This window comes from Vicugna pacos, unplaced genomic scaffold (assembly GCF_048564905.1).
Source record: "Vicugna pacos unplaced genomic scaffold, VicPac4 scaffold_20, whole genome shotgun sequence".
Taxonomy (NCBI): domain Eukaryota; kingdom Metazoa; phylum Chordata; class Mammalia; order Artiodactyla; family Camelidae; genus Vicugna; species Vicugna pacos.
In genome coordinates, this window is record NW_027328741.1 from 69,051,517 (window position 1) to 69,068,397 (window position 16,881).

Sequence of the window (16,881 nt, forward strand, 5' to 3'; positions counted from 1 at the left end):
CAGAATATAGAATGTAGAATACAGAATGTAGAATCCAGAATAAAGAACATGCTATGCAGAACACAGAATTAAGAATATAGATTAAATAATACTGAATATAGAATTTAGAATGTAGAATGTAAAACACAGAATATAGAATAAAGAATATAGATCCCAGACCTAAGAACATGGAATGCAGAACACAGAATTTAGAACATTGAATGCAGAACACGGTATTTAGAACATACAATACAGAATACTGAATATAGAATTTTGAATATAGAATGAAGAACACAGAATTTAGAATATGGAATACAGATTACTGAATATAGAATTTAGAATATAAAATGTAAAACACAGAATATAGAAAATAGAATAGAGAATGTAGAACCCAGAATTTAGTACATGGAATCAGAACCCAGAATTTAGAATATACAATACAGAACACTGAATATGGAATTTAGAATATAGAATGTAGAACACAGAATATAGAATATAGAATAAAGTGTATAGAACCCAGAATTTAGAACATGGAATGCAGAACACAGAATTCAGAATATAGAATACAGAATAGTGCATATAGAATTTAGAATATGGAATGTAGAACACGGAAAAAAAGAATATAGAATACCTAATACAGAATATAGATTGTAGAATATAGAATGAAATGCACAAAATTTAGAATATAGAATAGAGAATATAGAACCCAGAATTTAGAACATGGAAACCAGATCACAGAATTAAGAATATAGAATACAGAATACCAAATATAGAATTTAGAATATAGAATGCAGAACACAGAATATAGAATATAGAATACAGAATACTGAATATAGAATTTACAACATGGAATGCAGAACACAGAATTTAGAATACAGAATAAAGAATATAGAAGCCAGAATATACAACATGGAATACAAAACACAGAATTTAGCATATAGAATACAGAATACGGAATATAGAATTTAGAATATAGAATTTAGAACACAGAATATAGAATATAGAATACGGAATTCAAAATTTAGTATGAAGGATCTAGAATGAAGAACACAGTATATAGAATATATAAAAGAGAATATAGAACCCAGAATTAGAAATTGAATGCAGAGAACAGAATTAATAATATAGAATACAAAATACTAAACATAGAATTTAGAATATAGAAAGAAGAACACAGAATACAGATTATAGAAAAGACAATTTACAACATGGAATGCAGAACACAGAATTTAGAATATAGAATACAGAATACTGAATATAGAATTTTGAAAATAGAAGGTAGAACACAGAATATATAATGCAGAATACTGAATGCAGAATATAGAATACAGAATATAGAATGTAGAACACAGAATATAAAATATGGAAAACAGAATATAGAACCCAGAATTTAAATATGGAATGCAGAACACATAATTTAGAATATAGAATACAGAACGCTGAATATAGGATTTAGATATAGAATGTGGAACACAGGATATAGAATATAGAAAAGAGGATATAGAAACCAGAATATAGAACATGGAATGCAGAACAGAGAATTTAGAATATAGAATACGGAATGCTGAATATAGAATTTAGAATATAGTATGTAGAACACAGAATATAGAATATAGTATACGGAATGCAAAATATTGTATGTAAAATCTAGAATGAAAAACACACAATATAGAATATAGAATAGAGAATGTAGAAACCAGAATTTAGAACATGGAATGCAGAACACAGAATTTAGAATATAGAATACTGAATACAATATATATAATTAAGAATATAGAAAGTAGAACACAGAATATAGAATAGAGAATTTAGAACATGGAATGCAGAACACAGAATTTAGATTATAGAATATATAATACTGAATATAGAATTTAGAATATAGAATGTAGAACACAGTATTAAAATATGGAAAACAGAATATAGAACCCAGAATTTACAACTTTGAATGCAGAACACAGAATTAAGACTATAGAATACACATTAATTAATATAGATTTTAGAATATAGAATGTAGAACACAGTATATAGAATATAGAATATACAATAGAGAGTATAGTATCGAGAATTTTGAACATGTGATGCAGAACACAGAATTTAGAATATAGAATACATTATACTGAATATAGAATATAGAATATAGAATGTAGAACACAGAATTTAGAATATAGAATACAGAATGCTGAATATAAAATTTACAATATAGAATGTAGAACACAGAATATAAAAAAAAAGAAAATAGAATATAGAACACAGAATTTAGAACATATTATACGGAATATTTTATAAACAATTAAAAAATTCTATGTAGGACATAGAATATAGAATATAAAATACATAATACTGAATAAATAATTTAGAATATATAATGTAGAAAACAGAAAAAAAATAGCAAGGAAAATATTGAAGCCAGATTTTGGAACATGGAAAGCAGAACTCAGAATTTAGAATATAGAATACAGCATACTGAATATGCAATTTAGACTATAGAATGTAAACACAGAATTTAGAATATAGAATACAGAATACTGAATATAGAATTTATAATATAGAATGTAGCACACAGAATGTAGTATATACAATAGTGAATATAAAACCCAGAATTTAGAACATGGAATGCAGAACACAGAATTTAGAAAATTAAACACAGAATACTGAATATAGAATTTAGAACACAGGATATAGAATATAGAATACGGAATGCAGAATATTGAATACCAAATATAGACTATAGAACACAAAATATAGAATATGGAATACAGAATACAGAACCCAAAGTTTAGAACATACAATGCAGAACACAGAATTTGGAATATACAATACAGAATACTGAATATAGAATTTAGAGTATAAAATGTAGAACACAGAATATAGAATATAGAATACGGAATGCAGAATATAGAATACAGAATTTAGAATGAAGAACACAGAATATATAATACGCCATAAATAATATACAATACAGAATATAGAATGAAGAACACAGTATATAGAATATGGAAAACAATACAGAACCCAGAATTTAGAACATGGAATGCAGAACACAGATTTTAGAATATAATATACAGAATAATGAATATAGAATTTAGAAAATACAATGCAGAACACAGAATTTAGAATATAGAATGCACAGTACTGAATATAGTATTTATAAAAAGGAAAGCAGAACACAGAATTTAGAATATAGAATACAGAATACTGAATATGGAATTTAGAATATTGAATGTAAACACAGAATATAGAATAGAGAATAGCGAACCCAGAATTTAGTACATATCTTGCAGAACACACAAATTAGAATATAGAATACAAAATACTTAATATAGAATTAAGAATATAGAATATAGAACAAACAATATAGAATATAAAATACGGATGGCAGAATATAGGACGTAGAATATAGAATGAACGACCCAAATATATAATATAGAATAGAGATTATAGAAACCACAATTTAGAAATGGAATGGTAAACAGAGAATTTATACTATAGAATACAGAATACTGAATATAGATTTTAGAATTAAGAATGTAGAACATAGAATATAGAATATAGGATACGGAATGCAGAATATACTATGTAGAATATAGAATGCAGAACACAAATGTAGAATATATAATAGAGAGTATAGGACCCAGAACTTAGAACATGGAATGAACAACAGAGAATTAAGAATATAGAATACAGAATACTGAATATAGAATTTAGAATATAGAATGTAGAACACAGAATTAAGAATATAGAATACAGAATAATGAATATAGAATTTAGAATATACAATATAGAACACAGAATATAGAATATAGTATAGAAAATATAGAACCCAGAATTTAGAACATGGAATGCAGAACACAGAATTTAGAATATAGAATTCAGAATACTGAATATAGAATTTAGAATATAGAATGTTGAAAACATAATATAGAATATAAAACACGGAATGCAGAATATAGAACGTACAATATAGAATGTAAACAAAAAATATAGAAATGAATAGAGAATATAGAACCCAGAATTAAGAAATGGAGTGCAGAACAAAGAATTAAGAATATACAATACAGAATACTGAATATATTTTTTAGAATATAGAATGTAGAACACAGAATATAGAATATAGAATACGGAATGCAGAATATGGTATGTAGAATATGGAATGAAGAACACAATGTATAGAATATAGAATAGAGAATATAGAACCCAGAATTTAGAACACGGATGAAGAACACAAAAGTTAGAATATAGAATTCAGAATACTGAATATAGAATTTAGAATATAGAATATACAACTCAGAAAATAGAATAGAGAATATAGAAACCAGAATTTAGAAAATGGAATGCAGGACACAGAATTTAGAATATAGAATACAGAAACATCTATATACAATTCAGAATATAGAATGTAGAACACAGCATATAGAATATAGAATAGAGAATATAGAAGCTAAAATTTAGAGCATGTAATGCAGAACACAGAATTTAGAATATAGAATACAGACCACTGAATATAGAATTTAGAATATAGAATGTAGAACACAGAGTTCAGAATATAGAATACGGAATACAGAATATAGAATTTAGAATACAGAATGTAAAACACAGAATATAGAATATGGAATACGGAATGCAGAATATAGAATACAGAATATAGAATGTAGAACACAGATTATACAATATGGAAAACAGAATAGACAACCCAGTATTTACAACATGGAATGCAGAACACAGAATTTAGAATTTATAATACAGAATACTGAATATAGAATTTAGATCATACAATGCGGAACACAGAATTTAGAATATAGAATACAGAATACTGAATATAGGATTTAGAACATGGAATGCAGAACCCAGAATTTAGAAAATAGAATAAAGAATACTGAATATAAAATTTAGAATATAGAATGTAGAACACAAAATATAGAATATTGAATACATAATTCAGAATATAGCATACAGAATATAGAAATTAGAACACAGAATATAAAATATGGAAACAGAATACAGAACCCCGAAATTTGAACATGGTATGCAGAACACAGAATTTAGAATATACAATACAGAATACTGAATATAGAATTTAGAATATTGAATGTAGAACACAGAATATGGAATATAGAATAGACAATATAGAACACAGAATTTAGAACATGGAATGCAGAACACAGAATTTAGAATATAGAATACAGAATACTGAATATAGGATTTAGAACATGGAATGCAGAACCCAGAATTTAGAAAATAGAATAAAGAATACTGAATATAAAATTTAGAATATAGAATGTAGAACACAAAATATAGAATATAGAATACATAATGCAGAATATAGTATAGAGAATATAGAAATTAGAACACAGAATATAAAACATGGAAACAGAATACAGAACCCCGAAATTTGAACATGGTATGCAGAACACAGAATTTAGAATATACAATTCAGAATACTGAATATAGAATTTGGATAATAGAATGAAGAACACAGAATATAGAATATAGAATACGGAATGCAGAATAGAGAATACAGAATATAGAATATAGAACACAGAATATAGAATATGGAAAACAGTATACAGAAACCAGAATTTAGAAAATAGAATGCAGAACACAGAATGTAGAATATTGAATACAGAATACAGAATATAGAATTTAGAAAGTAGATGTAGATCACAGAATATAGAACATAAATACAGAATGCAGAATATAGAATGCAGAATAAAGAATTAAGAACACAAAATATAGCATATATAAAAGAGTATTTAGAACCCAGAATTTAAAAATTGAATCAGAACACAGAATTTAGATTATAGAATACAGAATACTGAATATAGAATTTAGAATATAGAATGTAGGAAACATAATATAGAATATATAACACGGAATGCAGAATATATAACGTACAATATAGAATGAAGAACAAAAAATATAGAATATATAATAGAGAATATAAAACCCAGAATTTAGAACATGGAATTCAAAGCACTGAATTTAGAATATAGAATACAGGATAATGAATATAGAATTTTGAATATAGAATGTAGAACACAGTATATAGAATATAGAATACGGAATGCAGAATATAGAATGTAGAATATAGAATGAAGAACACAGAATATAGAATAGAGAATAGAGAATATAGAACCCAGAATTTAGAACACGGAATGAAGAATACAGAATTTTGAATATAGAATATAGAATTTAGAATATAGCATGTAGAACACAGAATTTTGAATATAGAATTGAGAATACTAAATATAGAATTTAGAATATTGAATGTCGAACACAGAATATAGAATATAGAAAAGAGATTATAGAACCCAGAATTAAGAACACGGAATAAAGAACACTGAATTTAGAATATAGATTATAGAATTTAGAATAGAGAATGTAGAACACAAAATATACAATATTGAATACATAATGCAGAATATATTATACAGAATATAGAATTTAGAACACAGAATGTAAAATATGGAAACAGAATACAGAATCCCGAAATACGAACATGGTATGCAGAACACAGAATTTAGAATATAGAAAAGAGAATACTGAATATAGTAATTAGAATATTGAATGAAGGACACAGAATATAGAATATAGAAAAGAGAATATAGAACACAGAATTTAGAACATGAAATGCAGAACACAGAATTTAGTATTTAGAATACAGATTACTGAATGTAGAATTTAGAATATACAATGCAGAACATAGAATATAGAATATATACTACGGAATAAGGAATATAGAATTTAGAATATAGAATGTAGAACACAGAATATATAATATAGAATATGGAATGCAGAATAAAGAATGTAGAAATAAGAATGGAGTTCACAAAATATAGAATATACACTGGAGAATATAGAAGCCAGAATTTAGAACATAGAATACAGAACACAGAATTTAGAATATATAAAACAGAATACTGAATATAGAATTAAGAATATAGAATGTAGAACACAGAATATACAATATAGACAACTGAATGCAGAATATAGGATATAGAATATAGAATGAAGAACACAAATTATAGAATACAGAATAGAGAATTTAGAACACAGAATTTTGAACACGGTATGCAGAACACAGAATTTAGAATAAAGAATATAGAATTTAGAATACAGAATTTAGAAAACAGCATATAGAATATACAATACAGAATACTACATATAGAATTTGGAAAATAAAATTTAGAACACAGAATATACATTGTAGAATACGGAATGCAGAATACAGAATACAGAATATAGAATATAGAACACTGAATCTAGAATATGGAAAAAAGAATATAGAACACAGAATTTAGAACATGGAATGCAGAACACAGAATATAGAATATAGAATAAAGAATACTGAATATAGAATTTAGAACATAGAATGCAGAACACAGAATTTAGAATATAGAATACAGAATACTGAATATTGAATTTAGAACATGGAATGCAGAACACAGAATTTAGAATGTAGAACACAGAAATACAATTTAGAATACAGAATGCAGAATATTGAATACAGAATATAGAATGTACAACACAAAATATAAAATATGTAAAACAAAATACAGAACCCAGAATTTAAAACATGGATTGCAGAACACAGAATTTAGAAAATAGAATACAGAATACTTAATATAGAGTTTACAACATAGAATGCAGAACCCAGAATTTAGAATATAGAATACACAATACTGAATGTAGAATTTAGAACATGGAATGCAGAACACAGAAATTAGAATATTGAATACAGAATAATGAATATAGAAATAGAAAATAGAAAGTAGCACACAGAATATAGTATATAGAATAGAGAATATAGAACCCAGAATTTAGAACATGGAATGCAGAACACAGAATTTAGAAAATAAAATACAGAATACTGAATATAGGATTTAGAACACAGGATATAGGATATAGAATACGGAATGCAGAATATAGAATACCAAATATAGAATAAAGAACACAAAATATAAAATATGGAATACAGAATACATAACCCAGAATATAGAATATGAAATGCAGAACACAGAATTTGGAATATAGAATATAGAATTTAGAATATAGAATGTAGAATATAGAATGAAGAGCACACAATATAGAATATAGAATAGAGAATATAGAACCCAGAAATTAGAACACGGAATGAAGAACAAAGAATTTTGAATATAGAATATAGAATTTATAATATATAATGTAGAAAACAGAATTTTGAAAATAGAATAGAAAAAACTGAATATAGAATTTAGAGTACAGAATGTACAACACAGAATATAGAATATAGAATACGGAATGCAGAATATGGAATACAGAATGTAGAATGAAAAACTCAGAATAGAGAATACGGCATAAAGAATATACAATACACAATATAGAATGTAGAACACAGAATATAAAAAATGGAAAACAGTATACAGAAAGCAGAATTTAGAACATGGATTGCAGAACACAGAATTTGGAATATAAAATACAGAATACTGAATATAGAATTTAGAGTATAGAAATTAGAACACAGAATATAGAATATAGAATACGGAATGCAGAATATAGAATACAGAATATAGAATGGAAAACACAGAATAGAGAATACAGCATAAAGAATATACAATACAGAATATAGAATGAAAAACACAGAATATAAAAAATGAAAAACAGATTACAGAAACCAGAATTTAGAACATGGATTGCAAAACACAGAATTTAGAATATGATATACAGAATACTGAATATAGAATTTAGACCATAGAATTCAGACACAGAATTTAGAACATAGAATAAACAATACTGAATACAGAATTTAGAATATAGAATGTAGAACACAGAATATATAACATAGAATAGAGAATATAGAACCCAGAATTTAGAACATGGAATGCAGATCACAAAAATTATAATATAGAATACAAAATAGTGAATATAGAATTTAGAATATAGAAATAGAACACAGAATATAGAATATAAAATACGGAATGCAGAATAAAGAAGGTAGAATATAGAATGAAGAACACAAAATATAGAATATAGAATAGAGAATATAGCAACCAGAATTTAGAAATGGAATGCAGAACAGAGAATTTAGAATATAGAATTCAGAAAACTGAATGAATATTTTAGAATATAGAATGTAGAACATAGAATATAGAATATAGAATACGGAATGCAGAATATACTTTGTAGAATGTAGAATGAAGAACACAAATATAGAATACATACTAGAGAGAATAGAACACAGAACTTAGAACCCGGAATGCAGAACATAGAATTAAGAATATAGAATAAAGAATATTGAATATAGAACTTAGAATATAGAATGTAGAACACTTAATAAAGAATATAAAATACAGAATACTGAATATAGAATTTAGAATGTAGAATATAGAACACAGAATATAGAATATAGATAAGAAAATATAGAACCCAGAATTTAGAACATGGGTGCAGTACACAGAATTTAGTATATAGAATACAGTATACTGAATACAGTATGCAGAATATAGAATGTAGAACACAGAGTATAGAATATAGAATACGGAATACATAATATAGAATATAGAACACAGAATATGGAATATGGAAAACAGAATACAGAACCCAGAATTTAGACCATAGAATGCAGAACACAGAATTAAGAATTTAGATTACAGAATGCTGAATATAGAATTTAGAACATAGAATTCAAAACACAGAATATGGAATACAGCATACAGAACGCAGGATTCAGAAAATGGAATTCAGAACACACAATACATAATATAGAATAAAGGAATAGAATGTAGAATATAGAATGTAGAACACAGAATAGAGAATATAGAATACAGAATGCAGTATGCAGAATTTAGAACAAGGAATTCAGAACACAGAATATATAATAAAGTATACCGAAATATTATGTGGTATATAGAATGTTGTACACAGAATTTATAATATAGAATACAGTATATAGAATGTACAATACAGAATGTAGAACACAGAATATTGAATACAGATTACGGAATACAGAACCCAGAATTTAGAACATGGGAATCAGAACGCATAATATAGAATATAGTATACAGAATACATAATATACAATGTAGAATACAGAATGTAGAACACAGAATATAGAATATAGAATACAGAATGCAGAAACTTGATTATACAAGTTGTAATTCAGAACACAGAATTTAGAATATAGAGTGCAGAATACAGAATTTAGAATATAGAATTTACATTGTTGAACACAGTATATGGAATATTGTATACAGAATACAGAATATAGAATGTAGAATACTGGATGTAGTAAGAGAATATGGAATTCAGAATACAGACTACAGAACACAGAATTTAGAACATGGAATTCAGAACACAGAGTTTAGATTTTAGAATATTGAATACTGAATATAGAATGTATAACACAGAATATACAACACAGATTATAGAATATAGAATACAAAATGAAGAACACATTATTTAGAACATGGAATTCAGAAAACAGAATTTAGTATATAGAACACAGTATACAGAATGTTGAATATAGAATGTATAACACAGAATATAGAATATAGAAAACAGAATACAGAACCCAGAGTTTAGAACGTAGAATTCAGAACACTGAATTTAGAATATAGAGTACAGAATACAGAATATAGAATGTATACTTTAGAATGTACAAAACAGTCTATAGAATACAGAATACAGAAACCAGAATTTAGAACATTGAATGCAGAACACAGAATGTAGAATATAGAATACAGAATAGAGAATGTAGAATAGAGAATGCAGAACACAGAATAAAGGATAGAGAATGAAGAATACAGAACCCAGAATTTAGAACATGGAATGCAGAACCCAGAATGTAGAATGTAGAACACAGAAATAGAATTTAGAATACGGAATGCAGAATATTGAATACAGAATATAGAATGTAGAACAGAAAATATAGAATAGAGAAATTAGAACATGGAATGCAGAACACAGAATTAAGAATATAGATTACAGAACACTGAACATAGAATTTATAATATAAAATGTAGAACACAGAATATAGAATATGGAAACAGAATACAGAAATCAGAATTCAGAACATGGAATGCTGAACACAGAATTTAGAATATAGAATACAGAATACTGAATATACTATTTAGAATATAGAATGTAGAACACCGAATTTAGAATATAGAATAAAGGATACTGAATATAGAATTTAGAATATAGAATTAGAACACAGAATATAGAATGTAGAATACAGAATGTAGAATCCAGAATAAAGAACATGCTATGCAGAACAAAGAATTAAGAATATAGATTAAATAATACTGAATATACAATTTAGAATATAGAATGTAGAACACAGAATATAAAATATGGAAAACAGAATATAGAACCCAGAATTTAGAACTTTGAATGCAGAACACAGAATTAAGACTATAGAATACACATTAATTAATATAGATTTTAGAATATAGAATGTAGAACACAGTATATAGAATATAGAATATACAATAGAGTGTATAGTATCGAGAATTTTGAACATGTGATGCAGAACACAGAATTTACAATATAGAATACATTATACTGAATATAGAATATAGAATATAGAATGTAGAACACAGAATTTAGAATATAGAATAAAGAATGCTGAATAGAAAATTTACAATATAGAATGTAGAACACAGAATATAGAAAATAGAAAAGAGAATATAGAACACAGAATTTAGAACATAATATACGGAATATTTTATAAACAATTAAAAAATTCTATGTAGGAAATAGAATATAGAATATAAAACACATAATACTGAATAAATAATTTAGAATATATAATGTAGAAAACAGAAAAAAAAATAGCAAGGAAAATATTGAAGCCAGATTTTGGAACATGGAAAGCAGAACTCAGAATTTAGAATATAGAATACAGCATACTGAATATGCAATTTAGAGTATAGAATGTAAACTCAGAATATAGAATATAGAATACAGAATACTGAATATAGAATTAATAATATAGAATGTAGCACACAGAATGTAGTATATACAATAGTGAATATAAAACCCAGAATTTAGAACATGGAATGCAGAACACAGAATTTAGAAAATAAAACACAGAATACTGAATATAGAATTTAGAACACAGGATATAGAATATAGAATACGGAATGCAGAATATTGAATACCAAATATAGACTATAGAACACAAAATATAGAATATGGAATACAGAATACAGAACCCAAAGTTTAGAACATACAATGCAGGCATAGAATTTGGAATATACAATACAGAATACTGAATATAGAATTTAGAGTATAAAATGTAGAACACAGAATATAGAATATAGAATACGGAATGCAGAATATAGAATACAGAATATAGAATGAAGAACACAGAATATATAATACGGCATAAATAATATACAATACAGAATATAGAATGAAGAACACAGTATATAGAATATGGAAAACAATACAGAACCCAGAATTTAGAACATGGAATGCAGAACACAGATTTTAGAATATAATATACAGAATAATGAATATAGAATTTAGAAAATAGAATGCAGAACACAGAATTTAGAATATAGAATGCACAGTACTGAATATAGAATTTATAAAAAGGAAAGTAGAACACAGAATTTAGAATATAGAATACAGAATACTGAATATAGAATTTAGGATATAGAATGTAAACACAGAATAGAGAATAGAGAATAGAGAACCCAGAATTTAGTACATGGAATGCAGAACACACAAATTAGAATATAGAATACAAAATACTGAATATAGAATTTAGAATATAGAATATAGAACAAACAATATAGAATATAAAATACGGATGGCAGAATATAGGACGTAGAATATAGAATGAACGACCCAAATATATAATATAGAATAGAGAATATAGAAACCACAATTCAGAAATGGAATGCAGAACAGAGAAATTATACTATAGAATACAGAATACTGAATATAGATTTTAGAATTTAGAATGTAGAACATAGAATATAGAATATAGGATACGGAATGCAGAATATACTATGTAGAATATAGAATGCAGAACACAAATATAGAATATATAATAGAGAGTATAGGACCCAGAACTTAGAACATGGAATGAAGAACAGAGAATTAAGAATATAGAATACAGAATACTGAATATAGAATTTAGAATATAGAATGTAGAACACAGAATTAAGAATATAGAATACAGAATAATGAATATAGAATTTAGAATATACAATATAGAACACAGAATATAGAATATAGTATAGAAAATATAGAACCCAGAATTTAGAACATGGAATGGAGAACACAGAATTTAGAATATAGAATACAGAATACTGAATATAGAATTAAGAATATAGTATATAGAACAAACAATATAGAATATAAAATATGGGTGGCAGAATATAGGACGTAGAATATAGAATGAACGACCCAAATATATAATATAGAATAGAGATTATAGAAACCACAATTTAGAAATGGAATGCAGAACAGAGAATTTACACTATAGAATACAGAATACTGAAGATAGATTTTAGAATTTAGAATGTAGAACATAGAATATAGAATATAGGATACGGAATGCAGAATATACTATGTAGAATATAGAATGAAGAACACAAATAGAGAATATATAATAGAGAGTATAGGATCCAGAACTTAGGACATGGAATGAAGAATAGAGAATTAAGAATATAGAATACACAATACTGAATATAGGATTTAGAATATAGAATGTAGAACACAGAATATAGAATATAGTATAGAAAATATAGAACCCAGAATTTAGAACATGGAATGAAGAACACAGAATTTAGAATATAGAATTCAGAACACTGAATATAGAATTTAGAATATAGAAAGTTGAAAACATAATATAGAATATAAAACACGGAATGCAGAATATGGAACGTAGAATATAGAATGTAAACAAAAAATATAGAAATGAATAGAGAATATAGAACCCAGAATTTAGAAATGGAGTGCAGAACAAAGAATTTAGAATATACAATAAGGAAGACTGAATATAGTTTTTAGAATATAGAATGTAGAACACAGAATATAGAATATAGAATACGGAATGCAGAATATGGTATGTAGAATATGGAACGAAGAACACAATGTATAGAATAGAGAATAGAGAATATAGAACCCAGAATTTAGAACACGGATGTAGAACACAAAATTTAGAATATAGAATTCACAATACTGAATATAGAATTTAGAATATAGAATATACAACTCAGAAAATAGAATAGAGAATATAGAAACCAGAATTTAGAAAATGGAATGCAGGACACAGAATTTAGAATATAGAGTACAGAAACCTCAATATACAATTCAGAATATAGAATGTAGAACACAGCATATAGAATATAGAATAGAGAATATAGAAGCCAAAATTTAGAGCATGTAATGCAGAACACAGAATTTAGAATATAGAATACAGACCACTGAATATAGAATTTAGAATATAGAATGTAGAACACAGAGTTCAGAATATAGAATACGGAATACAGAATATATAATTTAGAATATAGAATGTAAAACACAGAATATAGAATATGGAATACGGAATGCAGAATATAGAATACAGAATATAGAATGTAGAACACAGATTATACAATATGGAAAACAGAAAAGACAACCCAGTATTTACAACATGGAATGCAGAACACAGAATTTAGAATTTATAATACAGAATACTGAATATAGGATTTAGAACATGGGATGCAGAACCCAGAATTTAGAAAATAGAATAAAGAATACTGAATATAAAATTTAGAATATAGAATGTAGAACACAAAATATAGAATATAGAATACATAATGCAGAATATAGTATACAGAATATAGAAATTAGAACTCAGAATATAAAATATGGAAACAGAATACAGAACCCCGAAATTTGAACATGGTATGCAGAACACAGAATTTAGAATATACAATACAGAATACTGAATATAGAATTTAGAATACTGAATGTAGAACACAGAATATAGAATATAGAAAAGACAATATAGAACACAGAATTTAGAACATGGAATGCAGACCACAGAATTTAGAATATAGAATACAGAATACTGAATATAGAATTTGGATAATAGAATGAAGAACACAGAATATAGAGAATAGAATACGGAATTCAGAATATAGAATACAGAATATAGAATATGGAAAACAGAATACAGAACCCAGAATTTAGAACATAGAATGCAGAACACAGAATGTAGAATATTGAATACAGAATACAGAATATAGAATTTAGAAAGTAGATGTAGAACACAGAATATAGAACATAAATACAGAATGCAGAATATAGAATGCAGAATAAAGAACTAAGAACACAAAATATAGAATATATAAAAGAGAATTTAGAACCCAGAATTTAAAAATTGAATCAGAACACAGAATTTAGATTATAGAATACAGAATACTGAATATAGAATTTAGAATATAGAATGTAGAAAACATAATATAGAATATATAACACGGAATGCAGAATATAGAACGTACAATATAGAATGAAGAACTAAAAATATAGAATATATAGTAGAGAATATAGAACCCAGAATTTAGAACATGGAATTCAAAGCACAGAACTTAGAATATAGAATACAGGATAATGAATATAGAATTTTGAATATAGAATGTAGAACACAGTTTATAGAATATAGAATACGGAATGCAGAATATAGTATGTAGAATATAGAATGAAGAACACAGAATATAGAATATAGACTAGAGAATATAGAACCCAGAATTTTGAACACGGAATGAAGAATACAGAATTTTGAATATAGAATATAGAATTTAGAATATAGCATGTAGAACACAGAATTTTGAATATAGAATTGAGAATACTAAATATAGAATTTAGAATATTGAATGTCGAACACAGAATATAGAATATAGAAAAGAGATTATAGAACCCAGAATTAAGAACACGGAATAAAGAACACAGAATTTAGAATATATACTATAGAATTTCGAATATAGAATGTAGAACACAAAATATACAATATTGAATACATAATGCCGAATATATTATACAGAATATAGAATTTAGAACCCAGAATGTAAAATATGGAAACAGAATACAGAATCCCGAAATACGAACATGGTATGCAGAACACAGAATTTAGAATATAGAATAGAGAATACTGAATATAGAATTTAGAATATTGAATGAAGGACACAGAATATAGAATATACAAAAGAGAATATAGAACACAGAATTTAGAACATGAAATGCAGAACACAGAATTTAGTATTTAGAATACAGATTACTGAATGTAGAATTTAGAATATACAATGCAGAACATAGAATATAGAATATATACTACGGAATAAGGAATATAGAATTTAGAATATAGAATGTAGAACACAGAATATATAATATAGAATATGGAATGCAGAATAAAGAATGTAGAAATAAGAATGGAGTTCACAAAATATAGAATATAGACTGGAGAATATAGAAGCCAGAATTTAGAACATAGAATACAGAACACAGAATTTAGAATATATAAAACAGAATACTGAATATAGAATTTAGAATATAGAATGTAGAACACAGAATATACAATATAGACAACTGAATGCAGAATATAGGATATAGAATATAGAATGAAGAACACAAATTATAGAATACAGAATAGAGAATATAGAACACAGAATTTTGAACACGGTATGCAGAACACAGAATTTAGAATAAAGAATATAGAATTTAGAATACAGAATTTAGAAAACAGCATATAGAATATACAATACAGAATACTACATATAGAATTTGGAAAATAAAATTTAGAACACAGAATATACATTGTAGAATACGGAATGCAGAATACAGAATACAGAATATAGAATATAGAACACTGAATCTAGAATATGGAAAAAAGAATATAGAACACAGAATTAAGAACATGGAATGCAGAAC